Source organism: Pristiophorus japonicus, chromosome 16 (assembly GCF_044704955.1).
Source record: "Pristiophorus japonicus isolate sPriJap1 chromosome 16, sPriJap1.hap1, whole genome shotgun sequence".
Lineage (NCBI taxonomy): Eukaryota > Metazoa > Chordata > Chondrichthyes > Pristiophoridae > Pristiophorus > Pristiophorus japonicus.
Window position 1 is genome coordinate 115713850 of NC_091992.1, and position 27720 is coordinate 115741569.

The following is a 27720-nucleotide window of genomic DNA, read 5'->3' on the forward strand; positions in this document are numbered from 1 at the left end:
TCTCTGAATGTCTTCCAGAAAGCACAGTCCTCTCAAATATTGACCCTTCTTTGTACATAGAAGTTCAAATGCGTTGTTAACCATTATTTATTACAGAAAGGCAAAAGGACATGAAGTGAATTAGGCAATGGGAAATCTGTGATTCGGTAAATGACACCAGGCATAATTTAACTGTCCTCGCAGTTACCACCACGGTCAAATTCGTGACACATCTATCTCATTTGATTTTATTATTTCCTTATTGCCCCAGTTGCAACCTTATTTCTTTTCCTCTCAGTTTAGGGTTGCCAACCTTCCCAGATTGTCCGGACGTCTCCCGGAATGGTGCATGGATCTCATGGGCACTCCTGCTAGCAACCCAAGAGAACTTCTCCCTTTACTTTCTCACCACAGCAACAGACCCCTCTCCCCCACCCCCGCCCCCGCCACTATTCTGTGATGTCATTGGCTAATGCCTCAGAGAGGCCTCCAACTCGGTGACATCAACCACAGAGCTGGCCCCACTTAGGGGGTGACAGGAAACAAAACCAGCTGATGGGAGAAACAGCCAGGACCCTGGGGGTAGAGAGAGAGAGAGAGAGAGAGAGAGAGAGAGACAGACAGAGAGACAGTGTGTGTAGGGGAGAGAGAGAGAGAGAGAGAGAGAAAGAAAGAGAGAGACACAGACACAGACAGAGTGTGTAGGGGAGAGAGAGAGGGAGAGAGAGAGAGAGAGAGAGAGAGGGGGAGGGAGAGAGAGAGAGCGAGAGACAGACAGACAGAGAGACAGAGTGTGTAGGGGAGAGAAAGAGAGAGAGAGAGAGAGAGAGACACAGAGTGTATAGGGGAGAGAGAGAGAAAGAGAGAGAGAGAGAGAGAGAGAGAGAGACTCAGACAGAGACAGAGTATGTAGGGGAGAGAGAGAGGGAGAGAGAGAGAGAGAGAGAGAGGGGGAGGGAGAGAGAGAGAGAGAGAGAGAGAAAGGGGGGGTACGGTGCAGGGCTGATTTGGAAAAAGGTGAACAGGGACTCGCAGGCAGGGGCATCGGGCTTGGAGGTGGTGGGGGGGGTGGGCTATCGGGGGAGAATGGGGATCGAGAATAGGAAGGAGAGAGGGAGGCTATGATTCAGGGGAGAGACTGGGAATGGGGTGGGTGTGGGGCCCAGCATTTCCTGCAGAGCTGGGAGCAGCAGCAGCAACGCAGCGAGTGGGAGAGGAACAGTAAAGGTGCAAGTGAAACTTGGGAATATTATTCTGGGTAAATAGTGAAAGATTATTACCACTGATAGGGGAATGGGGAACAAGAGGTTGAGAACCGAGGATTCCCACTGGAAGAAGCAAGGAAGAAGGGAGAATGGTTTTTGAACAGAAGGTTATTATTGCAGGGAGTAGATCATCATTAAAAAGGGAATGGATAAGTATTTGAAAAGAAAAATTAAAACAGGGGGCTCAATTTTCTCCAATGCCGTTTTTTGGCGTATTTGACGAGTTACGCCCTTTTTTTTGGGCCCGACTACGCGGGGGAAAAAAACGTTAAAGTTTCCCCATTCTAATTTTTGAAATTGGTGCCGCGCAGCCTGTCCTTTAGCTTTGGAGGGTGGAGCCTAAGGTCTGCGCCGAAAAAAGGAGGGCCCCCCCCTTCCGCGCATGCACGGGGAAAAGAAATGACGTTTTCTACATGACTGGTATGGGCGCGCATGCCCAGTACACCCCCTGGTCTGCATTCTGCCATTTTTAAAGAGCCAATTGTGTGTGAGAACTTTAATTCTCAGTGGAAAAAATCGGAGCTGCAGTATGCAATGTGGCTCAAGGACCAAGAATTTCTCACAGGACGAAGTGGAGACCCTGGTTACTGTAATTGAGGCCAGACAGCACGAGCTGGGCACCAGCAGAGGTTACAAAGAAGTTTCACCAAAAGAAATGAAGAAACGCTGGAACCAACTTTCACAAGATTACTGTGCAATGGTGACCACCCAGAGGTCCGGAGGCCAGTGCAAAAAGAAGTGGCAGGACTTTGGTCAAGCAATTGGTGTAAGTAATATTTTCATTGATTCACTGAAATTGCAATTGTAAATGTGACCATCTGTATGTCCCACCCAGCAGAAAGACACCCTCTCTGAAAAATTATATTTTCATTTTTGCAGAGGAAGGTGGCCCACAATAAAAGAGAGAGAACTCTAACAGGAGGAGGCCCAGCAAATCTGCACGCACTGACACCCGTGGAAGAGAGGCTCGCTGCTTTGATGGGTCCTTCCTGGAGAAAAGCAACCACCACTGCACAAGCTGGGCCCACACTCAAGGGAGAGGGTAAGTCCTGCAAATTCCAGAGTCTGGCTTTGCTAATGCTAGCTATGCTTCACTTGATGCAATGTGCTTTCATTCATTGTGGTCCTTCAATTGAGCTTGCTGCCTGCACTATGTGAGCTTACTCATGCCACACTGCCCCCTCCTCTGCTGCTAACCATTTGTCTTCTGTTATATTTTGCTGATTCTGGCGACAGTTACAGGGTGAATATCAACAACAGCAACTTGTATTTATATAGCATCTTTAACCAAGTGAAAAGTCCCAAGGCGCTTCACAGGAGTGTTATGCGATAAAAAATTTGACACCGAGCCACATAAGTAGAAATTAGCGCAGGTGGCCAAAAGTTTGGTCAAAGAGGTATGTTTTGAGGAGCATCTTCAAGGAGGAAAGAGAGGTAGAGAGGCTGAGAAAGGCAGAGAGTTCCAGAGCTTGGGGTCGAGGCAACAGAAGGCACAGCCACCAATGGCTGACACTTATAATCAAGGATGCTCAAGAGGGCAGAATTCGAGGAGCGCAGCTATCTCGGCGGGGGGGGGGTTGGGCTGGGGTAGATTACAGAGATAGGGTGGGGCGAGGCCATGGAGAATCTGAAAATAAAGATGAGAGTTTTGAAATCGAGGCGTTGCTCAACCGGAAGCGAATGTAGGTCAGCGAGCACAGGGGTGATGGGTGAACGGAACTTGGTGCGAGTTCGGACTGTTTTGGATCACCTCTACTTTATGTAGGGTAGAATGTGGGAGGTCAGCCAGGAGTGCATTGGAATATTCAAGTCTAGAGGTAACAAAGGCATGGATGAGGGCTTCAGCAACAGATGAGCTGAGGCAAGGGCGGAGACAGGCGATGTTACAGAGGTGGAAATAGGCAGCAGTGGATTATAGGATCATTACTAGTTACAGGTAGAATATTGGGGCATTACACCTATTACTATAAGTGAGTTATTGTTTTGCTGTTGGTTACAAGGAAAATTTGACTGTTACCAGTGTTATCATTTATCAGTGCAATTTCACGAGTTACTATTAGTTACTGCTGGAATGAAACTTCCTCCCATCTGTGGTTTCTTCCCTGCGGATCCCTCCTCCACCTTCAGTTTCCTCTCTTCTTCGCCTGCTCACAGATGTCCTCCTCGTTCTCCGAACTTCTTGTACAACAGCTGCTGGCAGGGAACCATGAGCAAAGGTACTCAACTACAGGGGACCCAACTTTTATAAGCTAAATGCAATAATATTTGCAGACATCATGAGGACTGACCTCCAGGAACAGGTCCAGCCAGATTTGCCAACCCTACCCTCAGCTGTATCCTGTTATTATAAAAGAGGCTATCAATATCTGTAACCTTGTCTAAAAAAAAATTTACTATTTGGGAGTGAGAAGTAAATGCTGCAAAATAAGAGACATTTTTCTCATTTCCTTACTTTTAATTTTTAAAAAAGTAGAAAGCAAAGTAACACTGTCATTTTAGTGAGAATCTAACAGTGGTCACATTTTCCACAAGAGTACAATTAAAATTAGCCGTTGATCTCACCCCAAGTTAATTACTGCCCCAGCAAGAGCCAAACGACGAGAAGCACAGAAAATCCAATGTGCGACACTAAGCAAAAGTACCCACAGAAACAATTGTCGGCAGTTATCTTTAGACAATGCGTACAACACCCATTAAAAAAAAACTTGGGATTTAAATAGTGCCTTTCACGACCACTGGACATCTCAAAGCGCTTTACAGCCAATAAGTACTTTTGGAGTGTAGTCACTGTTGTAATGTGGGAAACGCGACAGCCACTGTTATAATGTGGGAAATGCACACAGCAAGCTCCCACAAACAGCAATGTGATAATGACCAGATAATTGTTTTTTTTGTTATGTTGATTGAGGGATAAATATTGCCCAGGACACCGGGGATAACTCCCCTGCTCTTTTTTGAGAAAGTGCCCTGGGATCTTTTACATCCACCTGAGAGATAAGATTAGGACACAAAACAGATCTAACGAATGTTCACTAGGAAACAATCTTTAACCAATCTTTTCAAGCAAGCTATAAATCATTCAAGCAGTTAAGTGTATCTAATGGCGACCCTTGTCCATTCTCCCATCACTTCAACTTTTTGCTGTTTTCTCTGGCACTTTCCTATGCAACACCTCTCAATTCATCACCTTCCACACCATTGTCCAGGGTCCCCAATATTCCATCCCGATGATACAGTGGAGAGGATACACATAAATTACTGTATGGTCTCCTCTAGATCCGGAAGAACAAACACAGACTTGGTGACTGCTTGACTGAATACTTCACTCCCCTGAGCTCACTACTTTTCTGTGGCTTTCTGCACATTTCCAGCCAATTTCAATGCAAGCTTCAAAAAAGTGTCTGATCTTTCCTCTGGGCAGTCAGCAAACTTCTGATCTTAATACTAACTTTACTAACTTCAACTCTTGGCTATTTTGGGAAAATCCAAAACCCGGGCCCATAAATACAAGATAGTCACCAATAAATCTAATAGGGAATTCAGGAGGAACTTCCTTACCCAGAGAGTGGTGAGAATGTGAAACTTGTGACCACAAGAGAATAGTTGGGACGAATAGCATGGGCAAATTTAAGGAGAAGCTAGATAAACACATGAGGGAGAAAGGAACTGGAGGTCATGCTGATAGGATTGGATGAAGAGGGGTGGGAGGAGGCTCGTGTGGGGCACAAAGACCGGCATGGGCAGTTGGGCTGAATGGCGTGTTTCTGTGCTGAAAATTCCATGTAATTCGATGCAACAGTGCCCTGTAAATTGCATGGAGGGCGCCTTCAGGATTCCTCGGGGAAATGCATCTAAAATGTAGCGCAGCTTAAAAGCTGACCACATAAAGTGGAAGTCTGTATGGAACTGAATGCTAGGAATTGGCAGGAAAGTGAAGCAAAGTCAAGCCATGGAAATTCTTATCGTTGATTATGCCATGAAGGCTTATTTATACAACACTAGTTTTAAATGCCATTGGGCTAGAACCTCCACTTTTGTTTGGGCAATATTTCCGGTATGGGTGGTAAAAAAGGGCTTTCAGATCGCCGGCTTCTCACCCATTCTCAAACCACCTAGTCTCCACTTTTGAAAATGTGTGTTACCGCAAGTGATATAAAATGGGCGGTAGCGATACATTTTTTTGACCTTCTGCCGTAAAGTGTGGCCGTCCTTAGCAACGGCATGGCAAGGCTCGATTCCCATGATTCTGCAGGTCAAGGGTCACCATGACATGCACAGAAGAGGAGCCAGAGAGGGAGCTCAGAGGGACTGAAGGCGTGGCTGGGTGTGGTGTGGCTGCTTTGGGAGGAAGGAGGGAGACTTTAGAGCTTCACAGCAAGTAGGTAAACAAAAATTAGCTGTTACCAGCCACATATTTGACCGAATTTGGCCGACAATGGAGAGGAGGAGGCATCACAGTACACTGTGGAGACGGACGCTGGAGAAAAGCACATTGGAGGCCGCAAAAGAGCCAGGAGATTCTTGGACGAGGCAAATGCCTCTCTCCTGCAGGAGGTCGAGTCACACTGGGGTGATTTGGTACAGGGAGGGCGTAGGGAGCCCACCCCAAAGACCTACCAGAGGATATGGACCGAGATAGCAGAGATGGTCTTGACGGCAACCAACGAGGTGCGTGAGGGCAACCAATGCCGCAAACGATGGAACGACCTTGTGGGATCCGCAAGAGTAAGTATTACATTATTATGTATTTATATAATTTGATTTGTAACAGTCATGAGTGACTATCAGCAGATATTAGGTCTTGCAATTTTACTGGGACTGTTTTACTCAAAGCCTGCAGTCACGGTGTACGTCTTCAGGTAAAGAATGATAATAATCATAATAATCATAATTACATCTGTCGGTTGTGTGTTGTATCAGTGTCAGTGTGTGACGGTACCTAGCAATGATATCACGCAATGATCTCATGCCATGTCATCCTGTCACCTTTTGCAGAAGAAGCTATCGATGATGAGGTCCGTGCAGAGGCGAATGGGTGGGGGGCCACCAGCCCCAGCGACATCACTGACATGGAGGAGCGCGTGCTAGCACTCGTGGGGAAGCACCCCTGGATAGCCACGGATGCATCTGCAGACCCTGAAGTGATGCCACGTGGGTAAAGCTTACACCATTGCGTGATGCAAAGTCAATAGATGAAACACCAAACTCATATCCAAATAATCATATATGAGAGATGATTTCTAAAAGTGTCATAGAAATAATGCAGCCTAATGAAAATCATTGCAATGCACAATGTGTTGATGGTCATGAAATGTGTTTTCTGTGATGATTTTGAGAGCGGTGGTGCTTTTGTCGTGCATAAGCTGTGTGTAGCGCTGGACTCACCTTGTCAGCCTAGCACCCCCTTCTCCTCTAATAACCTCATTTGTGTTTTGCAGCTCAGCGAGCAATGCGGCCTCAGGCAAAGCCAGAGGCCAGAAGGTGGAGGCGTGGGGCAGATGTCGAGGGACGATCATACTACATCTGGTGCTGAAGAGCTCCGATTCTCGCCCGTCAATCCGCTGGGTCTGTTCTCCACGGATGAGAGCGCGGACTTTGAAGAACCTGCATCGCCACGCTCCAGAAGCCATTCCACCCCAAGGCCATCGCGTGGTCCTCCGGCCATTCCCGCCTCCACTCTGGAGGTACCGGCCCCAAGCACCTCTCCACAGGGCACCCCATTTGTCCCCAGGATGGCGCCGACCTCGCGGAGGCCTTGTTGACGCGGCAGGTCTGTTCCACGAGCGCGACATGACAGCGGAGAGATGGTGCAGTTGTCCAGATGTCTGTAGACATTGGTGACCAGCTCATCGAAGCATTGGGGGGCATATCCCGACACCTAGCCACCATGACCGAGTACATTCCACATATAGTGGAGGCCCTGGATGTAATAGCCAGGAACACTGCTGCCACAGGCCTCCCTGTGGTCCCTGAGCGCGGCACTCCACCCCTAAGTTCTGCACCACCACTGCGAACGACAGATGAGAGAGCAAGGACCAAGATCCTGCTTCTGCATCAGAGAATGTTGCCCCCTCTGCACCCCCAGCTCCCGTACCCGTGCAACCACCGCATCTGCCTTCATCCCCCCACAATGATGCACCGCCTGAGGAGGGGAAGGGGTAGAGGTAGAGGTGGGGAGAAGGAGAGAGGGGAAGGAAAGTGAGGTGCATGTGCGCAGGTGATGGCTGTGTTATATCTCCATCTGGGTGTATGCAATTTGTTGCAATGTATAGGGGCTGGGGACCACGCTCCTGCTTTGTCTTTGTATTCTGTGTTGGTGGACATGTTGAACATGTGATTGATGTCAATGGTGGAAAAAGTGGGGCGTGGGCGGGGGTTGGATGTTATTGGCTGTGATACTTGGGATTTCAGACCAATGTTGGTATTAAATTTTTGTAATTGGACATAACCTTGTAGTGCATTGTCTCAGATAGCTGGACCGTTACACACTGGCGATTTCTTACCATGAAAGGGTTAGAAACATAGAAAATAGGTGTAGTAGGCCATTTGGCCATTCGAGCCTACACCACCATTCAATATGATCATGGCTGATCATGCAACTTCAGTACCCCATTCCTGCTTTCTCTCCATACGCCTTGATCCCTTTAGCCCTAAGGCCCACATCCAACTCCCTTTTGAATATATCTAATGAACTGGCATCAACAACTTTCTGTGGTGGAGAATTCCACAGGTTCACAATTCTCTGAGTGAAGAAGTTTCTCCTCATCTCAGTCCTAAATGGCTTACCCCTTATCCTTAGACTGTGACCCCTGGTTCTGGACTTCCCCAACATCGGGAACATTCTTCCTGCATCTAACCTGTCCAGCCCTGTCGGAATTTTATATGTTTCTATGAGATCCCCTCACATTCTTCTAAATTCCAGTGAATATAAGCCGAGTCGATCCAGTCTTTCTTCATATGTCAGTCCTGCCATCCCGGGAATCAATCTGGTGAATCTTCGCTGCACTCCCTCAATAGCAAAAATGTCCTTCCTCAGATTAGGAAACCAAAACTGAACACAATATTCAACGTGTGGCCTCACCAAGGCCCTGTACAACTGCAGTAAGACCTCCCTGCCCCTAGACTCAAATCCCCTCGCTATGAAGGCCAACATGCCATTTGTCTTCTTCACCAGCTGCTGTACCTGCATGCGAACTTTCAATGACTGATGTAGCATGACACCCAGGTCTCGTTGCAGTTCCCCTTTTCCTAATCTGTCACCATTCAGATAATATTCTGCTTTCCTGTTTCTGACACCAAAGTGGATAACCTCACATTTATCTACATTATACTGCATCTGCCATGCATTTGCCCACTCACCTAACCTGTCCAAGTCACCCTGCAGCCTCATAGCATCCTCCTCACAGCTCACACTGCCACCCAGCTGAGTGTCATCTGCAAACTTGGTGATATTACATTCAATTCCTTCGTCCAAATCATTAATGTATAATGTAAGTAGCTGGAGCCACAGCACTGAACCTTGTGGTACCCCACTAGTCACTGGCTGCCATTCTGAAAAGGACCAGTTTACTCTGACTCTTTGCTTCCTGTCTGCCAGCCAGTTCTCTATCCACGTCAATACATTACCCTCAATAACATGTGCCTTGATTTTGCACACTAATCTCTTGTGTGGGACCTTGTCAAAAACCTTTTGAAAGTCCAAATACACCATATCCACTGGTTCTCCCTTGTCCACTCTACTAGTTACATCCTCAAAAAATTCTAGAAGATTTGTCAAGCATGATTTCCCTTTCATAAATCCATGCTGACTTGGACTGATCCTGTCACTGCACTCCTGTCATTGATGTTAAGTTAAATACAACTTAACATCGATCAACGTAAACTTTACCTGGCATCAAGCTGATGGGCACCATTGATGTCTGAGCTGCACACACAGCAGTGTGTCAGCGTTGTCACTCACATCAGTGCTCTTTCAGGCAAATCTTTCAGATATCAGCTCCTCACGTAACAGTGGGATTTAACAAATGCCAGCCACACTGCTGACATTCATTCCGGTTAGTTCCACGTTTTGTGGGCGGTTTTTTGAGCGAGCGATATGTGTGCGAGGTGGTGAAATTGATGATGGCCGATTTCCATAGCCGCGAGTTTGGGTAAATATGCTCTTTACGACAAAAAACAGTGGGCAGGCGTTAATATTGAATCTCGGCTTTAAATCCGCGCGGAAAGTAACGCTGGGCGATATTATGGCCGTTGAATTCGCCCATTCTGCTGATTCCGCCCAAAAAAGACACGCATGAGGGAAAAGGGAATAGAGGGTTATGCTGATAGATTTAGATGAGGAAAGACGAGAAGAGTCTGGAGTGGAGCATAAGCACCTGCATGGTTGGGCCGAATGTTTCTGTGCCGTATACCCTATGTAATCAATCTCTTTGCTAGAAATGGTTTCTCTTTATAATTAGAAGATTAGTTTGTCAACTTCTGTAAAAAAAAACAATTACCTCACAGATGCAGAAGGTCCTTTTACAGGTACAAATATATTGAGTAGAAGTTAGAGAAATTGTAGAGTTATACTCGCCAGTTACAGGCAGAGTTATATGTTTCACTCAACTGTACAAGGTTCTAAGATGAAGAGTGACAGCCAAGCCAGTTAGCCGATATATTCATTCATGAGAAGGTGGGAAGCCGGAACCGAGAACCCAAATAGAGCCCAATGAATAGGGCTCGACTCAACGCTCCAGAACCTAACACCTGTGTCCCAAGGAAAGAGATTGACTCAAACACACTGCTCATAAAGACAATATCGTATGAGCTCTGGAAACATTGTTAACCATGCTCAGAGATCCAGAATTATCTGATAGACTGGCTTTTTAATCCTATTAACTTGTCAGTAATCTAGAGATTTAACCCCAAATTAAACTCCACATTGTAACAATCACAAATCCGGATTGCTACTATAATTAATTCTCAGTGTCCGTTAATGCTGATTTACAGTGATACCCTGAATTGCCTGTGTAACCTCTGTTATTCATTTGCTACATGAATGATTTGCTATTCAGAATTGTTAGATGATCTTGACTCTGTCTATTCACATCTAATTAGTGTTTGCACAACCAATTGAAAAATTTAAAGTCAAGGATAATGTCGGAGTTTGGGAGGACTGAGAGACAAAAAGTCTCATTGGCTACTTAACTTACCTTAATTTTAACGATTTCAGAACAATACATCAATTACAAGGTTACTGGACCTCAGCTCAAGAAATGCTCTGGTTAAACGGGATGCTTTTGTTGTGAATAAATTTCTACTCTAAACACACAAGATTCTTGGCTTTCAAATCTGTACCTGAAGCTTGTGAATGTTTTTTGTTTAAACTCCACAAGATTCACATCCAAAGTTAGATCAAGCGGTAAATATATATGCTCCCAACCATGATGTTTGAAAGAGTTTGCTGCAGTGAGGTGATTATCATATTCATACCTGGAAAGCAACAGAGAGAACAGTTGCTCCAAATCATCCCATATTAACACACTTGTTTTCTTAGATAATTGATAATATCCAATGAAACCCAGCCATGCAAAATGCATATAGGCAATGAGCATCACAGATGATCTTTTATATGGTGCATACTGAAAGTCTAACAAAAGGATTTTGTATTGATATACAATAGAGTGGATTGAAATCCCATACAGAACTGGTTTAAGTTATCGATGTGCAATAATAGATATTTTTGTATAGATAGGCCCAGCAAACACAGGCACCAGCCAGTATGGTGGCTTCTAAAAACAAAGTTGACATAAATATAAACTAGAACTGTTTTATTAACAAGAAACTACCAGGTTAACTCTGGGTAAAACTGAATGGGTCACTTTCCACTGTCGTGAGGCTTTGAGTGGAAAGTTGAGCAAAGAAACTGGTATAATAGGGTGCAGGCAATGACAACAGTAACAAGGGCAGATGTCTTGCATAATTAACGTTGAACGTTATGGGAGAAAAGATAATATTGGAGAATTTGTGCATAACCGTTAAATAGTAAGACCAGTGCTTCTCCATGGCCTAAAGTTCCAACAACCCTGGGCCAGTAGGTCATCATCATCTATGCATATGACTTTTGATTATACAATGGACAGAATATGATGAGACAACACTGGGACAGGATTCCACAGGCAGGAGGAGCTGTGCATATTTGAAGATTAGGACGTTACAATTTTCCTCTTTCTTAAGCTGTAACCTGAACAGCCACATCTGGTAGATAAAAGAAAACTGGAACAAAGGAAACAAGAAAATCTGTACCTGTGCTCAAAGTTGTATGTTAGTTAGCTGAACAAGTACAGGGGCCTCAAGCAAAAAAAACTCTTCAAATGTTTTCTCATTAAAAAGAGTAATTCGGTGAACTGTGACTCACAAACCGAATTCATGAGAGTAGACACACCCTGTGAGCAGAAGAAAAATGTGTTTCCTATTTAGTAGTTTTGTTTGTGGGTTGACAGGATAACAAGCCTGTGGATTCTGCTGTTCTATGTTTAGTCTCTTGTCTTAAAGGGACACTGTCATCATGGGAAAGCATTTAATAATTTGTATGCAGAGAGAAGGGCATGATAATGCGATTGTCACTGCAATCACCCTTCATTTTTTATTTTCTTTGGTATGAAAAAAAACACAGGAAAGCTGCATTGAAAACATTCACGCCACTTGTAGCAGTTAATATGTTGTTCTCCCTCCTGAATAGTCCAAACTGCACTTTTGAATAAGATTTGCATTTCAAATGCACAAAGAAACTATTTTTTTTTAAGAATGGCTGCTCCTGTTATTGTACAACAAAGCTAAATATGGGCCCAGAAATCCCGGTTTCTCCTTTCCGTGGGCGTTCGACTGAATTCTAGAAAAAAGCGCACCGATCTGAAGCTGCTGTGCCCACGTAAGATCCCGGTCTGGAGGCCTCCTCTCACTGCGTGTCGCAGCATGTGCACGTCGGGACGTGCGCAGGGTGGAGCTGGAGTCACATGACTCTGGTCACTAAGTTGGAGTTCCCATTATTATGAATGAGAAACAGCCCCCAACACACACATAGCCAATAATAAAAGATAGAAAAAATGCACAATATATTTTTATTTAAATTAAAGTTACTTATGTATTTAAAAAATATAAATTTTTCCAATTTTTAAAAAAGGTTTTAAAATTACGGTTTAAAATAAACTTACCGTAGTGAGGAGGGTTTTTAAACAATAAAATGTGTTTTTTAAAATTTTATTTTACAATGTTTGTGTGTGCTTTAAAACTCTTACGCCTGTAAAAGTAGGCTACGCACGTGCTTATCAGGCACAAGAGCTTTGATGACCTTTGCTGGGCAAGATATGGGTAAATACCGCAATCTTGCCTGTGCAAATGTCCTCGCTCCCGAGATATGGAGGATCTGTCAAGCTCCGGCTGATCGGAAAAGCTGGTTTTCAGCGCATGCGTATTGCGCGCTAAAACCCGGCTTTTGCGATGCCTTCCCAGGTCTGTACACACTCCGTACAGACCCGGGGGGGCCGGGAATTCTGCCCCAATAAATCTGGCTACAAGAAACAGGCAGTTGGAAAAGAGCTTCAGAACAATGTTTATTCCATCAAAGTGAGATCTGCTCAAAGTGAGGTGTATTCAATTTTATAACTTTGAACCCAAAATTCGCAGACAGTTAAGATACAGCCGAGAACAATGGCAGCATAATACACTTTTCACAGAATCTGTTGTATCTTTAGATGCTCTAACAATGACTCCACGAGGCAGTGTGTTGTGCTTGAACTGTAGTGACCTTAGTCCTTTAACAGTTAACTCCAGTGAGGATCACACCTGGTGGCCTGCCTTTTATACTAGGCCAGGCACACCTGTACGGGTAACCTACGAGTCTCCCACTGCTATGCCCTCTGGTGGCACACCTTAAGATAGTACGAACAGTAGCCATGTACGATACATGACATCACTCCCCCCCGAACCCTCAGTGCAAATCGCCCCTGCATCAGCTGTGCTCTGGGCTTAACTCTATATGGGTTTTGTCTAGTAGACCTCTGGCAGGCCAGCTCAACCTTAGGTGGGTAGTGGGTGCAGTAGCGTGTTGATGGTTGCATGTTCCTGACCACTCCATTCTTTCGCCCCCTTCCCATATTGGTGTGACTGGGGCTCCTAACATTCATGCACATTCAAGTTCAGGGAAGTGGGTTTTGTGGGTTTTTTTTTTATGGTTCCGTGGTGCGGCAAGAGCGTTGGATGCCTTGTCGATGCGCTGACCGGTGTGTGAGGATGAGCTAGTTCCGGAGCTGCTTGGTGGTGTCCCTGCAGTCTGGTGCCGGCTCAGTGCCCGGTGCTGGCAGGAGGGAGCCGGTTGGCTCGCGTAGCCTGCTCTTGGGGCTGTTGCCGTGGTTCCTAGCGTCAGGCAGGTTCACAGATGTCTGTGACCACCCCCGGCCTTCCTTTACGCCCTGGGTCCCAGCTGCTCCCTGAGGAGCTGTCGTCCAGCAGTGCACAGGGAACTGCTGACTCGCTGGCCTGCGCGTCGCTTGGTTTGAAATCCCGGCTGATGCTGGTTTCCTCTGGGGGAACAGTGGCAGGTGACCCTACATCTAGGAGTATGGCCTTGGTGCAGTCTGCTCCTTCAGGCTCGTGGCAGTTGGTGCCATCGGCTGCCTGAGAGATGGAGCCGACCCAGGGCATGGTATCACTACCGTTGCCGTTGCCCTGCTGAGGTCGCTTGCTTCGCAGCTCGTGTGTGTTGGCTGCTTGTGGCCACACTTCGTGGTGCTTGACTCTGGTTCCCGGGACGCAGGTTACAGCATTGGGTAGCTCGCTGGACCGGTGTGCACCCGATGGGTGTCTGCCCGCTGCATTGGCTGCATGCAGTGGGAACCCTGCATCGCACAGCTTTTCCTTACTTATGATGGACACTCTGGAGGTCCGATCACGATCGCGCAACTTTTCTTCGCTGGTTGCACATGCATAGCTCAGATCATCAATTACACATAATCGTGCGACTTTTCCTCGCCGGTTGCATGTATACAATTCCGATTATCAGTTATACATTTTACATGGTCAGTTACACGCTTTACATAATCCGTTAAATCTTTAGTCTCTAATTTACAATTACTGTTACATTGCTTAAATGTGTGGAACTGTCCCTTTAATTGTAGTGGGTTGCATGCCTCCTTTAAGAGAGTCTGGCTTGCATTACCCCAATCCGCTTCTCCGTTTGGTGCCACGTGTTGCTCCGTCAGCGCTGCACCTCATGGTCTGGCCGCAGCCATCTTTGTCTTCAGCGCATCACCTCGTGGTTGAGGCACCATCTTTTCTTCATCAGCGATATCGACTGCGTCGATCCTCTTCTCCCCCGGGTTCTGCCTCCGCAGTTGGGAAGTCGCTGCTGGATCCAATTTTCTCCCTCCCGTGTCCTGCCACTGGAGCCTGGAAGATGCATTCGGGTCGTCTCAGCTGGATCATCTCCACGCAGTCGTGCTGAGCGGTCTGTGTCTCAGGTGTTGTGCTGGTCAGTTCACCGGTGCCGGGTCCACCCTCAGGTGAGGATTTGCTTTGCCTCTGAGTGCAGAGGGCTTCGATTGCTGGAGGGGTGAAGTCTTCCCACTTCCAATGGATCTTCTCCATCCACCTTCGGCTGAGCAGCGTTGGTCCATCACCTGCAACAATCCACAGAGGTAACTTGTGCACCGCGCCATCATGGTAGTGTGAATGTAAAGGTACTCCAACGACTGGGATGATTTCATTGGTGTACGTGCGCAGCTTTGCCTGAACCGGGGTCAACTCGGGTCGTTCAGCCGGATTGTCCCATAGCCTCTCAAAGGCTCCTTGATTCATCAGTGGTTGGCTCGCCTCCATGTCCACTTCCATGAAGACTGGACTTCCCTCTATCTCGACTTCCACCTTCAGCGGGCAGCACTCGGTGGTGCAGGTAAACTTGCTGTGTACCTCCCCGTGGGACTGGGCTGCCTCTCTGTCCAACAATTCATAATCTACGCTGGATTCATGGCCATCTGCGGACTCCTTATCGACACAATGAGTCCTATTTCTCTTACAGATGCGCTGGAGGTGGCCCTTTGTGCTGCAGCCTTTGCAAACATAGTCTTTAAAATGGCGCTGGTGAACCCTGTGATTCCCTCCGCCAGCATGGTGCTACTCGATAAGCACCCCCTCGGCGGACTCCGAGTTAAGGGATTTGGGGACCTGTTCTCCCTTCCGAGAGGATTCTTGCTCCACAGTCCAGCTCCTGAACGGCACCACTCTGTGCACAGTACCTGCCGGGTTTGAGTCCTGAGGGCGAGACATCTGCCTAGAGCCGCAGGTCGAGGTCATGAATGCCTGGCTCACAGAGATGGCCTTCTGCAGTGTGACTGTGGTATCCACTGACAGTAGCTTGTGGAGAAGGCCCTCATGGCCAATTCCAATGACAAAAATGTCCTGCAGCGCTTCGTTGAGGTGGGTGCCGAACTCGCACGGTGCCACCAGCTTTCTGAGGTCCCCGACGAGGCCATCGACGTTGGGCCCACAACTGGTTCGCAAGATAGCGCGGCGCTCATCAGCCAGTGCGGCCGGGTCGTCTCCTGCCAGGTCGTTTGCTGTAAAAAAAAAGTGTTCTCACCTCTCCACAAAGGCGTCCCAATCATCAGCATCAGAGAACTGCTGCAACGTACCAAGGGTAGCCATTTCCACGTGAAAGTTCGTAATCTCGTCGCCAGTTGTTGTGTCCTTAAATGCTCTAATAATGACTCCACGAGGCAGTGTGTTGTGCTTGAATTGTAGTGACCTTAGGCGTTTAGTCCTTTGTAGTTAACTCCAGAGTGAGGATCATACCTGGTGGCCTTCCTTTTATACTAGACCAGGCACCACCTGTACAGGTAACCTACGAGTCTCCCACTGCTGTGCCCTCTGGTGGCACACCTTGTGATAGTACCAACAGTAGCCATGTAGAGTACATGACAGAATCTTTCACCAATCTACAATGCCACCCGAGCATGCCTTACTGAGTGAGTGACTTCCATCTTCCAAACCAGCCATTAAGATTGCTGAATCAGTGGCAATTGTGACCAGGTTTCTGGTGTACCTCCATGGTGCTTGGAATTGGGACAAGACTGCCCAGAGTCGTTTCATTTGGAACCATGCGAGTCAGGATCAAAGTCCCCTTTATGATTGATCGGTGTGATCTATATCTCAAGCCAGTCTCAAGGATGACAGTGCAAAAACCTAATTCTCCACCCAGCCTGCAAGCACACTGCCACTTTTAATTCTCCACCCATACTGATGTACACCAAGGATCGTGAGACCAAATGTAACAAGGCAGCTGATTGATCAACTGCTAATGTTGACATGCGAAGGAGACCAAAACTGTACACAATACTCCAGGTGTGGTCTCACCAATCAATGCCCTATGCAGTTGCAGTAAGACATCTTCATTCTTATATTCAAATCCTTTTGTAATAAAGGCCAACATACCATTCCTAATTGCTTGCTGGACCTGCATATTAACTTTCAGCAATTCGTGTACAAGGACACCCAGGTCCCTCTGAACACCAACATTTCCCAATCTCACCATTTAAAAAATACTCTGCTTTTCTATTTTTCCTAGTGGATAACTTCACATTTCTCCACATTATATTCCATTTGCCATGCTCTTGCCCACTCACTTAACCTGTCTATATACCCTTGCAGCTTCTTTGCATCCTCACAACTTACATTCCCACCTAGCTTTGTATCATCAGCAAACTTCGATATATTAGATTTAGTCCCTTCATTCAAATCATGGATATAGATTGTAAATAGCTGAGGCTTGGAGTTAGGGTGAGGGCTCGGGTTAGGGTTAGTAAGCCATGCGATCTCCAAGGAGAGGCAAAAACCAGATAAAAATCCCCGGCCAATTGGGGGAAAAAAATATGGGAAAATTCCTCTCCGACCCATCCAGGCGATTGAAACTAGTCCAGGAGATCCCCTTGGCCGTATCTGATTCCCAGCAGTACCGGTTAGGGTTACAGCTAACCCTATTGTGTTTGGGTTAGGCCCTTTGGTACTTGTGTCTCCAGATTTGTGATCCAAAACTTTTCCCTCCTTTTCCTCCCTGCGGGTGTCCAATTGATATTTTCCAGTCCTGTGATCTCCAGGGATTGGGTTCCATGTTTTATGAAGTGTCTGTTAACCGTTACGGAATTTATTATTCCGGATGGCGCTTAGATGGTCGCTCAGTCTGGTCCTTAATACGTTTGCTGTTTCCCCAATATATAGCATGTTTGCAAGGTATTGATTGTGTAAACTAAATTGTGTTGTTCGCATGTGATTCCCTTTCTTATTAAGAGTGTTTTCTCTGACTTTCTGTTTTTGATTTTTAGGTCCCTGCATGCTTCACAATTCTGGTGCCCCTGGTCACGTATTGTGTGCTGCTGCTGGCTCGAGTGAGAATGTCTTGTAGGTTTTTGCCCCTTTTAAAAGCTGCTGTGATTTTGTATTTGTTCAGTGAGGTGACCTGACTTTTGAATTTTTCAAAGAGGTTTTTTGTCAGTCTCTGGGTTTGTTGGGTGCTTGTGTTGGAGGTTGCTATTAACAGCAATTTGGGCGTTTTGTTCTTTGGGTTTTTGTGTTTGTGTTATTTGTTGGAGGAAGTTGGACTTGATGTGTCCGAGGAATCTCCTTGTGTATCCCCTGTGTCTTAGGGCCGTGAAGGGGATTGTGGCCGTTTGGCTGAAATCCTCCAGTCTTGTGCTGATGCAATGAAACCACATCAGTTGTGACTTCACGAGTCCCCTGAAGGTGTGTTTTGGGTGGTGGCTTTGTATGTGTAGAAGTGTGTGTGTATCCGTGGTATTAAAAAATACCTTGGCAGCTGTCATATTCTGAAGACTGTCGTGTCCAGCAAGTCAACGTTCTCCCGATGAGTTATAGCTTTGAGCTTGATCGAGGGATGGTGGCTGTTAAGGGTGTCGATGAATCCTTTTAATTCTGTTTGTGCATGTGTCCACATGCCCCATGTGCCATCCAGATATCTGTGGTAACACGGGGAGTTTGTGGCATTTTTGGAAGACTGTGGTTTCCCAATCTACCATGTAGATGTTCACATAGGCCGGGGCAAATTTCGTACCCATGGCTGTGCCTTTGATTTGAAGATAGTGCCCAAGCACTGATCCTCGTGGTACCCCATTAGTTACACGCTGTCAACCTGAAAAGGACACGGTTATTCTTACTCTCCATTATCTGTCCATTAACAAATCCTTAATCCGTGCTAGTATATAACCCTCAATCCCATGAGCCCTAATTTTGTTTAATAACCTCCTGTATGGCATCTTATTGAATCCCTTCTGAAAATCCAAATACACTACATCCACGCATGAGAGTTGAGAAGCTTACTGTGCATGCAAGATGCAGGTCATCATGATGCAAATTATCCGGGGTGGGGCATTGCACTTACATGCAGTTAACTGACTAGTCGGACCTATGGACCACTTATCGACAGTGGAACGTACTTTTCACGATAGGGTCATCACGGAGATGCAGCAAGCAGTAGCATACAGGCTGCAAATTTTTTTTAAATAGGCTGAAGCACGAGAAACCTTTGGAACTAATGAAACCAGGCTAAAGGAAGAAAGACACCGAGAAGGAGGAAACAGTAATTGGAACAGTCTGTTTGGGTGAACCTTGATGATAGAAAATGAAAATGTAACAGGCCACCACAAATTAAACTGAGGTGAATGTACTGCCGAGAGAGGCCATGAAAAAAAGCTTTATGCCAATTCCTCAGTTGCAAAGGAGCCCAACCGCACAGAAATGCTCGCTTCAGTCAACCGTTCGCGCGTACGAGGAAAAGGAATTATTTTCATAATTTTCCATCCTGTTCTTCGTCTCGTGAGATGAAGAAATCTTTCCCCCACCCCCACTGTCTGGGGGAGACCACGTTCAAGGTCAGCCGAAAGTTGGAAATCATTTTTTAAAGATCATTAGATTGTGTGGTTCCAGTTTTAATAATCTTGGATTTGTTCACAAACTGATGTTCGTGGACAGTGCCCTGGAGCCATTGGTGTGAAAACGATCAAAACAAGTTGTTAACAGCTCTGTTCCACATTTCACCTTGGTGTCTCTCTACTATTCTTGTTACCCCAGATTTTGTGGCTAAGCTTCTAAAATCGACCACGGAAATGTAAGAACTTTAAAGTCAAAAAGTACTTACAAATTTCTTGAAGTCTGCTGAAGAATTGTTAACAAAAGCTTGCAGCTATACATCCACTTTAACAAGCTGACGCAGTCTGACAAATACAGGAAGAAAAATAAGTCGAAGGGCTCCTCGAGTTTGAACATTCCTGCTGTTGTACAATAGTGTTTCAACATGTCTGCCTTTATCTCTCTCTCTCTCACTGGTAATTGATGACTAAAAGCACTAAGGTACAGTCAGTCATACCTTTCAGTAATCAGAAGTAAAATAGTCTCATCGCTTTCCCAATTATAATATTTTTACTTGCTCAAAGTGGTCAAAGATTAAGAACAATTATAGTTTAATATAAAAATACTGCTACTGTGGAACTCGCTACCACAAGGATTAGCTGTGGTGAATAGCATAGATACATTTCAGGGGAAGTTAGATAAGCACATGAGAGAGAAAGGAATCGAAGGAGACATTGATGGGGTTAGATGAAGAGGGGTGGGAGGCTTGCGTGGAGCAGAAACACTGGCATGGAACAGTTGGGCAGAATGGTCTGTTTCTGTGCTGTAAATACTTTGTAATTGAAATGCTTTTGCATTGCGAATGCTCACAACATAACATTATACAATTGTCAGCAAATTATACGCAAAACTCTCGTGGTGGCGAGATTGTAATTCAAGTTGAGGAACATAACGGAAAACAGTGATTTTTTTTAAAGTATTTCAAATATCTCCTGGTGATAGATAGCTACTTTATATGTGATAAGAAGTTGTTTTTATTAAGAATAAAGTTGTGTTCGATCAGGTCGGTCAACACATAAAACATTAAAAATGTTTTGACATTTAAAATTTTTTTAAAAGGCACGGGCTCGATGGGCCGAATGGCCGCCTTCCGCGCTGTAACCATTCTATGATAAGAGGGTCTTACTAACTGCACTGTGCATGCTAAGTTACTGGTCTCAAATGTTCAGTCAATAAGAGAACAGCCCTACTTCCATGGTACATTTCCTCAACAAGCATGTACAGCTGAACATTTACTCAGTTCTGACGAAAGGTCATTGACCTGAAACATTAACTCTGTTTCTCGCTCCACATATGCTGCCTGACCTGCTGAGTGTTTCCAGCATTTTGTGATTTTTTTTTCATGTTTTCAGCATCCGCAATATTTTGCTTATGATTTACTAAGGCCTCACCTTTTTCATCCTTACTGGCTTACACAAGTACATCTCCTGTTCCAGAAACAAAAGTAGCCTGCGTATTCAGAATCAGTTAGTGTCTTTAGTCAGAGAGAAACAGGACAGGACAGGTTACTGAATCAGCAACCACGAGGCCTGGACTAATAATCCAGAGAATGCAAGATTTAAACCCCACCACGGCAGTTTGAGAATTTGAATTTAATCTAAAAGAAATACATGCTGCAGGAGGAGCAGTTAAAAGAATAAATTATTTAAACTGATTTCTAAACAATGGATTCATCAAGCACTCATTGAAACTGTAAGGTATGGACTTGTGAATTTGTTCATCGGTTTGTAGAGCTGTTGAGTTGGGAGTGGTTTAGCCAGTCACATGATGTTCACAAGTCTCGTTGGCCCTGAAATTCCAGTCGGAGGCTTCTTTTGGACAGGCGCCTCCGATCGGAGAATTTTTACGAAAGTACCTGGTGGTCCCAGAGGGGCCTGGGATTCCGTTTGGGAGGCCTTCTCTTCCCGTGCTGTGAAGCACGCTCCCATCCCACGCAGAAGGTGCAGTCACATGTGACTGCACAACCAATCAGGCAAAGTATTCCACAGCATTTTCATTAACAGCGAAGAGAACTCCGTATCTATGAGTTCTCATTGCTATTAATGAGGGGAAAAAAACAAACACACTAAACACCATAAGTAAAAAACACGCCTCATAATTAAAATTAATTGAAATTAAAGTTAATAAAAGTCTTAGAAAAAAAATATTTTTCCGATTTTTTATAAAAGTTTTGTAATTAGGGTTAAAAATAAACTTACTTTAGTGGGCAGGGTTTTTAACATTAAAAAGTGTTTTAAAATTTTATTTTTATATGTTTTGTATGTTTTAAAACTCTTATGCTGGTAAAAGCTTGTATCACACGCAAGAGTTTTCAGGACATTCGCTGGGCAAGAGATGGGCAAATATTGCAATCTTCCCCATGCGAATGTCCTGGCTGTGGGGATATGGAGGATCTGTCCAGCCAGAGCTTGCCAGATCGGAAAAGTCGTTTTTCGGTGTATGCGCATTGCGCGCCGAAAACCAGCTTTTGCAATGTCTTCCCGGGTCCGTACACACTCTGTACAGACCCGGGGAGGCCGGGATTTCTGGCCCAATAGTACCCCAAGCAATTAGGTTCACGACGAGGCAGGTATTTGTGAGGATGGTGGATGAACTGGTAATGCATAGTGTGTTTGTTAAACCTTTGCTAATAAACCAACTAGTTCTCAATGGCAATGTGTTGCTATGAATTCTTAAGCAAAGAACCCATGAAGCAAATACATTACAGAAAAAGTCTCAACTGACTTTATGGTTGAGGACGTTTTTGCGTATCCCCATCTCTCTTCCCTCATCCCTTAATAAATGGCCCAATATGAAGATCCAATGTTTGATTCCCAAGTTAGCAGATCTCAACTAATGCAACAGTGGCATAACAAGCAGTTTATTTGTTTACGATCTAGGAAGGGAAATAATAAATCTTTTGTCGCTATCCAGAGTGTAAATATGAATGTCATGTTAGGACAGATCAGAGTTAGCTGTAATGGTGGAGTGGTTGAAAGGCCAGCCCACACTTACTTCAGGTAACTGTGACCTTGTGCGATCATGTAAAACAGCCGATCGCGAATCAGCAACCCGTTTCACATCTCTCCTGAACGCTGCCAATTTGCTATCACCTATTTTACATTATCGCACAAAGACAAAACTACCCTCGCTACCTGAAGCAACTTAGGACGTATTTTCCTATGTTAAAGGCACTATATAAATGCAAGTTGTTGTGATCAGGCTCACACAGGAAGGAAGGTGCTGCAGCAGTGCAGGTGCCTGAGGAACTGTACCCCAGAATAAGTGTGTCTTCAGGGGGAGTAGGAAGGCAACTAGAGGATTAGTTATCTTCTTCAGTATCAAGTACTCCTAAATTAGCTGGAGTCCAGCTGCCACAACATTGGGCTTCAGCTCCTCGGTTATCATAAAATCATAGAAATTTACAGCACGGAAGGCGGCCATTTTCGTCCATCGTGTCCGTGCTGGCCGACAAGAGCTATCCAGCCTAATCCCACTTTCCAGCTCTCGGTCCATAGCCCTGTAGGTTACGGCACTTCGAGTGCACATCCAAGTACTTTTTAACTGGGGTGAGGGTTTCTGCCTTTCAGGCAGTGAGTTCCAGACCCCCACCACCCTCTGGGTTAAAAAAGTTCTCAACCCCTCTAATCCAGCTACTTTAAATCTCTGCCCCCTGGTTATTGACCCCTCTGCTAAGGGAAATAGGTCCTTCCTATCTACTCTATCTCAGCCCCTCCCACGTCAATTAAATCTCCCCTCAGTCTCCTCTGTTCTAAAGAAAGCAGACCCAGCAATCACATCTTTCCTGTAATGCGGTGACCAGAACTGCACGCAGTACTCCAGCTGTGGCCTAACTAGTGTTGTATACAATTCAAGCATAACCCCACTGGTCTTGTATTCCATGCCTCGGCTAATCAAAGCAAATATTCATTATGCCTTCTCAACCATCTTATCTGGCCTGCTACCTTCAGGAGGTGTGAAGACTGCTCCTCAGTGCCTCACCTTGCCCCACCCCTAGATCCGCCTTGTGTGGGATTCTCATTAGTGGTGGATTGCAGGCGACTTTGTGCTGCAGAATTACACTCAACAGGAACTAGGTTCAGCCTACCTGAATTCAAAATTACATGCATCTCTTCCAGCCGAAACAGAATCCAGGAGGTGAAAATGGCAGCATTTAAACAAACCCAGAGTTTTTTTTGTCATCATGTCGGATGACTCCCTTGTTCCAATTGTCAGATTCTAGTGATCAGCTCAATTGATAGCACCACCTATTTAACACAAGCTTGCCTCCTTAACTTGGAATATGAGATTTATGCTTTCAGTACTGTGGTGTCAATGCAGGAACCTTGCCCAACTTCTTGCTTCCTGTTTATGGTCTACTGAAAAATGCTGAGACAATTTTCCACGCTTATTATAACGCTCCTTATCTGCTGGTTTGCACAACATTGTTCGATTGCAAATAATACTGCAAAACTTACAATTTTCTTCTGTATTCTGCTGATTACTCATTTGCCCCTCAGACACTTCCCGATGTGGTGCTAGATGTGTGTGCAGTTGATGCATTTACAGTGTGCCTTTTGTATCCTCAGGACATGCCAAAGTGTTTCCCAACCAATGAATTATTCTCGAAGTGTGATTAAATGTGGCTGGCAATTTGGGCACAAGGTCCTATAAACCACAATGGGATGATTGACCGGTCAATCTGTTTTGGTGGTGTCGTTTGACGGTTGAATGTTGACCAGCGCACCAGGAGATATTGCAGCACTTCCAGATACAGTACTACAGCGAAGTGTCAGCCTAGATTATGTGCTCAACTGACAGCCTTCTGCCTCACAGGCAAGAGTGCTGCCAGTGAGCCAACTGTTGAAACGTGTCACTCGACTTTCATTCTGTGCACACTTCTTGATTTGATTGATGTACAAAGCTGCAATGAGGCCTGACCAGGATCAAGCTTGTGCATTCGTTTGCATTCTTATGCTTGAAACGAAAGTTATTTTGGAGTCATTTTAATAGTCACGGAAATCATCTACAAGTTCAAAGCTTTCAAAGATGTTTAAAGGAAAGAAACCTTGCATCACTTCTATGCACAGGTCACTTTTGGAACCCCCCCAACAGTGGCTCCCTCTGAAACGGCACTTGATAGGGAGGTCACATCCTGAACATCATACGAGCCAAGTGAAAAAACAACACAATTTGGAAAGAGTAAAATACATTTGCTCTTGATAAAAGCCTGACAATCTTCCTCGAAAGCCTAACCCCTTTTACTAGCATGACAAGCACAAGGGCCTTATGATCCTTTCCTGACAAGGCATCACTACAATCGAAACAAGAGCATTTACTGGTCTACAAAGAGAACTTAACTTCAAAGTCTCAGTGTTGCCGCCTTTGTAAACTGATTCTCGATGAAGCAACCCTACCGAAAAATTTAGCACGATACTGTTGGTACCTTCGACCACCTTCTCCAATTGCCATGAAGTGAATCGATGAGCTTTTCCAGTTTAAACTGGGACTACAATCAGCTTTATTTATGGACCAGTTTCACCGAGGATGTTGCACTGATTTAATGCAATTTTTTTATCTCACAGATGCAGACTATGTCACACAAGTGCAACTTCTGTCAAATCAATTCAAGCTCAGATTACTTATCATATACATAATCTTCGGCTTCACAACTGCAGTATGTCAGCTTTTTTTTTACAACTTAACATTTTGAATTTACAAAGCATACCAGCAGTGATATGTCTGATCATTCTCTCAGCTCTCTTGGAAGTTCATTTTTTTTCAGCCAATGTTTGAACACCATCATTCACAGAACTCTGCTTTCCCTGACCAGACTGCAATGTAAGCGGGGCAGAACAGCTCAATGCTCACCACTTATATTTGCTCTCAAAGTGATATCAAGCGTTTAATGTAACTGCAGCAATTAGCAAATACTTTAGTGCGGTCGAAGTTATAAACTCAAAGCCATTTTATGTTGGACACTCTGCATGTATCACAACATTTAGGCGCAATATTAAATATTGAGTCGGGTGAATAAAATATTTTGCAACTCGGTTGTTCATTTAGAAACAGACTGTACTGTGCCGAGGCAGATAAAAGTAGACGTTTTTAAAACTACAAAAAAGTGATTGTTTCCCATAGGTTTTATCTCAGCACACACCACATTTGTTTACAAAAGGTTTTATGTCAGCTCACAGGACAGGCTTCTTCTTAGGAAATATTTATCAACAACATACGAAGTGTCCTTATCTTGGTGATCCCCCAACAAAATATACTTACCATCTGCAGATTTTTGGTGCTATGGCCAAATTATGGCCAGTAAGTTGCAAATACCATTTCTTTTTGCTGAGGTACGATTTCTCAGCACAAGCCTCTCATCGTGCTGCACAGTGGGATCAGTGGAATGTTGGTGCAGCTGCATTAACCCCTTCAGCACGTTTCCAATCTCTGGATTGTTAAATATCAATATTATTTGAACATGATTGCAACATTAGCAAAATAGTAAAGGCCAATTTAAAATAGGATTTTTTTCTCACAGGACCAAAGTTACAATGTTGGATATTGATACAGTACTGCCCGACACAGACTCCAATATATCATAATATTGTGTTTCAATGCTGCAGCATAATCATGGTATCCCTACCCACAGCACATAACACTGTCAAAAACATTCATTCATTCAGTGCCTTGCACTGTATACCTTCTTCTTCTTCTTAGGCGGTCCCTCGAATCGAGGATGACATGCTTCCACGCCAAAAAGGGATGAGTTCACAGGTGTTTCCTCATATTCCAGGTCCCAAACTGCATATTGAAGGGTGGAAGATGCCTGTGCGTGGATTTTTATTACCGTGTGGTGGTCGTTGCACACCAGCCACCACACGGGCTTGACAGAGGTCGATCTTGGTCCAGTGGCAAGGGTTAACCAAAATGTCTGGAGACCAGATCTGCTGCACGGACCTAGTGCGCACACATATCACAGTGTGGGCTGGCCCGGGCTGCCCCTGGGTCCCGAACTCACACCTCTCCTGGGGCCCGATCACATCGCTCTGCAATCTCTCGCCGCTCCTTCACCCTGACCTCACCGCTTCTGCAGTACCTGTACATGCTCCAATCACCGTTGATGGTATCAATTGTATACCAACAGAGCTACAGCCAGCGACGACTGGATATCAGGCAGGTTTTTTAAACATCATTGAATCCCCCACAGACTGTAGATGGGCTCTCAATGTACAGTGCTAATGAATGCTTGTATATCTTTAGGTTACGGCAGCTCTTCCTACTAACGTCAAGTGTAACATTAACAATGGATGCAAACATTGTGCATTAAATTTGATTTCTAGATCAAATAGAACCATTAAAAAATGTGTAACCTTTAATCCATTCTATGGTTTGTGGACATTACATCAGAGGTAGGTCTGCTTTATCTACATGAAGCAAAGCTGCCAACAAGATAAGTTAAACATGATTGCCCCTTTTTAATGCACAATCACAGAAACATAGAAAATAGGTGCAGGAGAAGGCTATTCGGCCCTTCGACCTGCACCACTATTCAATATGATCATGGCTGATCATTCAATTTCAGTACCCCATTCCTGCTTTCTCTCCACAATCCTTGATCCCTTTAGCCATAAAGGTCACATCTAACTTCCTTTTGAATATATTTAACGAATTGGCATCAACAATTTCCTGTGGTAGAGAATTCCACAGGTTCACAATTCTCTGAGTGAAGAAGTTTCTCCTCATCTTGGTCCTAAATGGCTTACCCCTTATCCTTAGACTGTGATCCCTGGTTCTGGACTTCCCCAACATTGGGAACATTCTTCCTGCATCAAACCTGTCCAGTCCCGTCAGAATTTTATATGTTGCTATGAGATCCCCTCTCATTCTTCTAAATTCCAGTGAATATAAGCCTAGTCGATCCAGTCTTTCTTCATAGGTCAGTCCCGCCATCCCGGGAATCAGTCTGGTAAACCTTCGCTGCAATCCTTCAATAGCAAGAATGTCCTTCCTCAGGTTAGGAGACCAAACCTGTACACAATACTCCAGGTGTGGCCTCACCAAGGCCCTGTACAACTGTAGCAACACCTCCCTGCCCCTGTACTCAAATCCCCTCGCTATGAAGGCCAACATGCCATTTGCTTTCTTAACTGCCTGCTGTACCTGCATGCCAACCTTCAATGACTGATGTACCATGACACCCAGGTCTTATTGCACCTCCCCTTTTCCGAATCTGTCACCATTCAGATAATAGTCTGTCTCTCTGTTTTTACCACCAAAGTGGATAACCTCACATTTATCCACATTATACTGCATCTGCCATGCATTTGCCCACTCACCTAACCTATCCAAGTCACTCTGCAGCCTCGTAGCATCCTCCTCGCAGCTCACACTGCCACCCAACTTAGTGTCATCCGCAAATTTGGAGATACTACATTTAATCCCCTTGTCTAAATCATTAATGTACAGTGTAAACAGCTGGGGCCCCAGCACAGAATCTTGCGGTACCCCACTAGTCACTGCCTGCCATTCTGAAAAGTACCCA

At 45.1% G+C, this 27720-nt stretch overlaps 1 protein-coding gene across 2 annotated transcripts in view; it reads right to left on the reverse strand.

Annotated features, from left to right (window-relative positions):
* Positions 1–27720, reverse strand: part of LOC139226752 (transmembrane channel-like protein 6) — a 134853-nt gene that overhangs the window by 95391 nt on the left and 11742 nt on the right. The window contains exon 2 of one of the 2 annotated variants that reach the window (XM_070857743.1): positions 19429–19504. The exons of the other annotated variant lie outside the window; for it this stretch is intronic. The gene's annotated coding sequence lies outside the window, so the exon portion shown is untranslated. The remainder of the gene's footprint in view (positions 1–19428; positions 19505–27720) is intronic. 2 annotated transcript variants of the gene reach the window in all.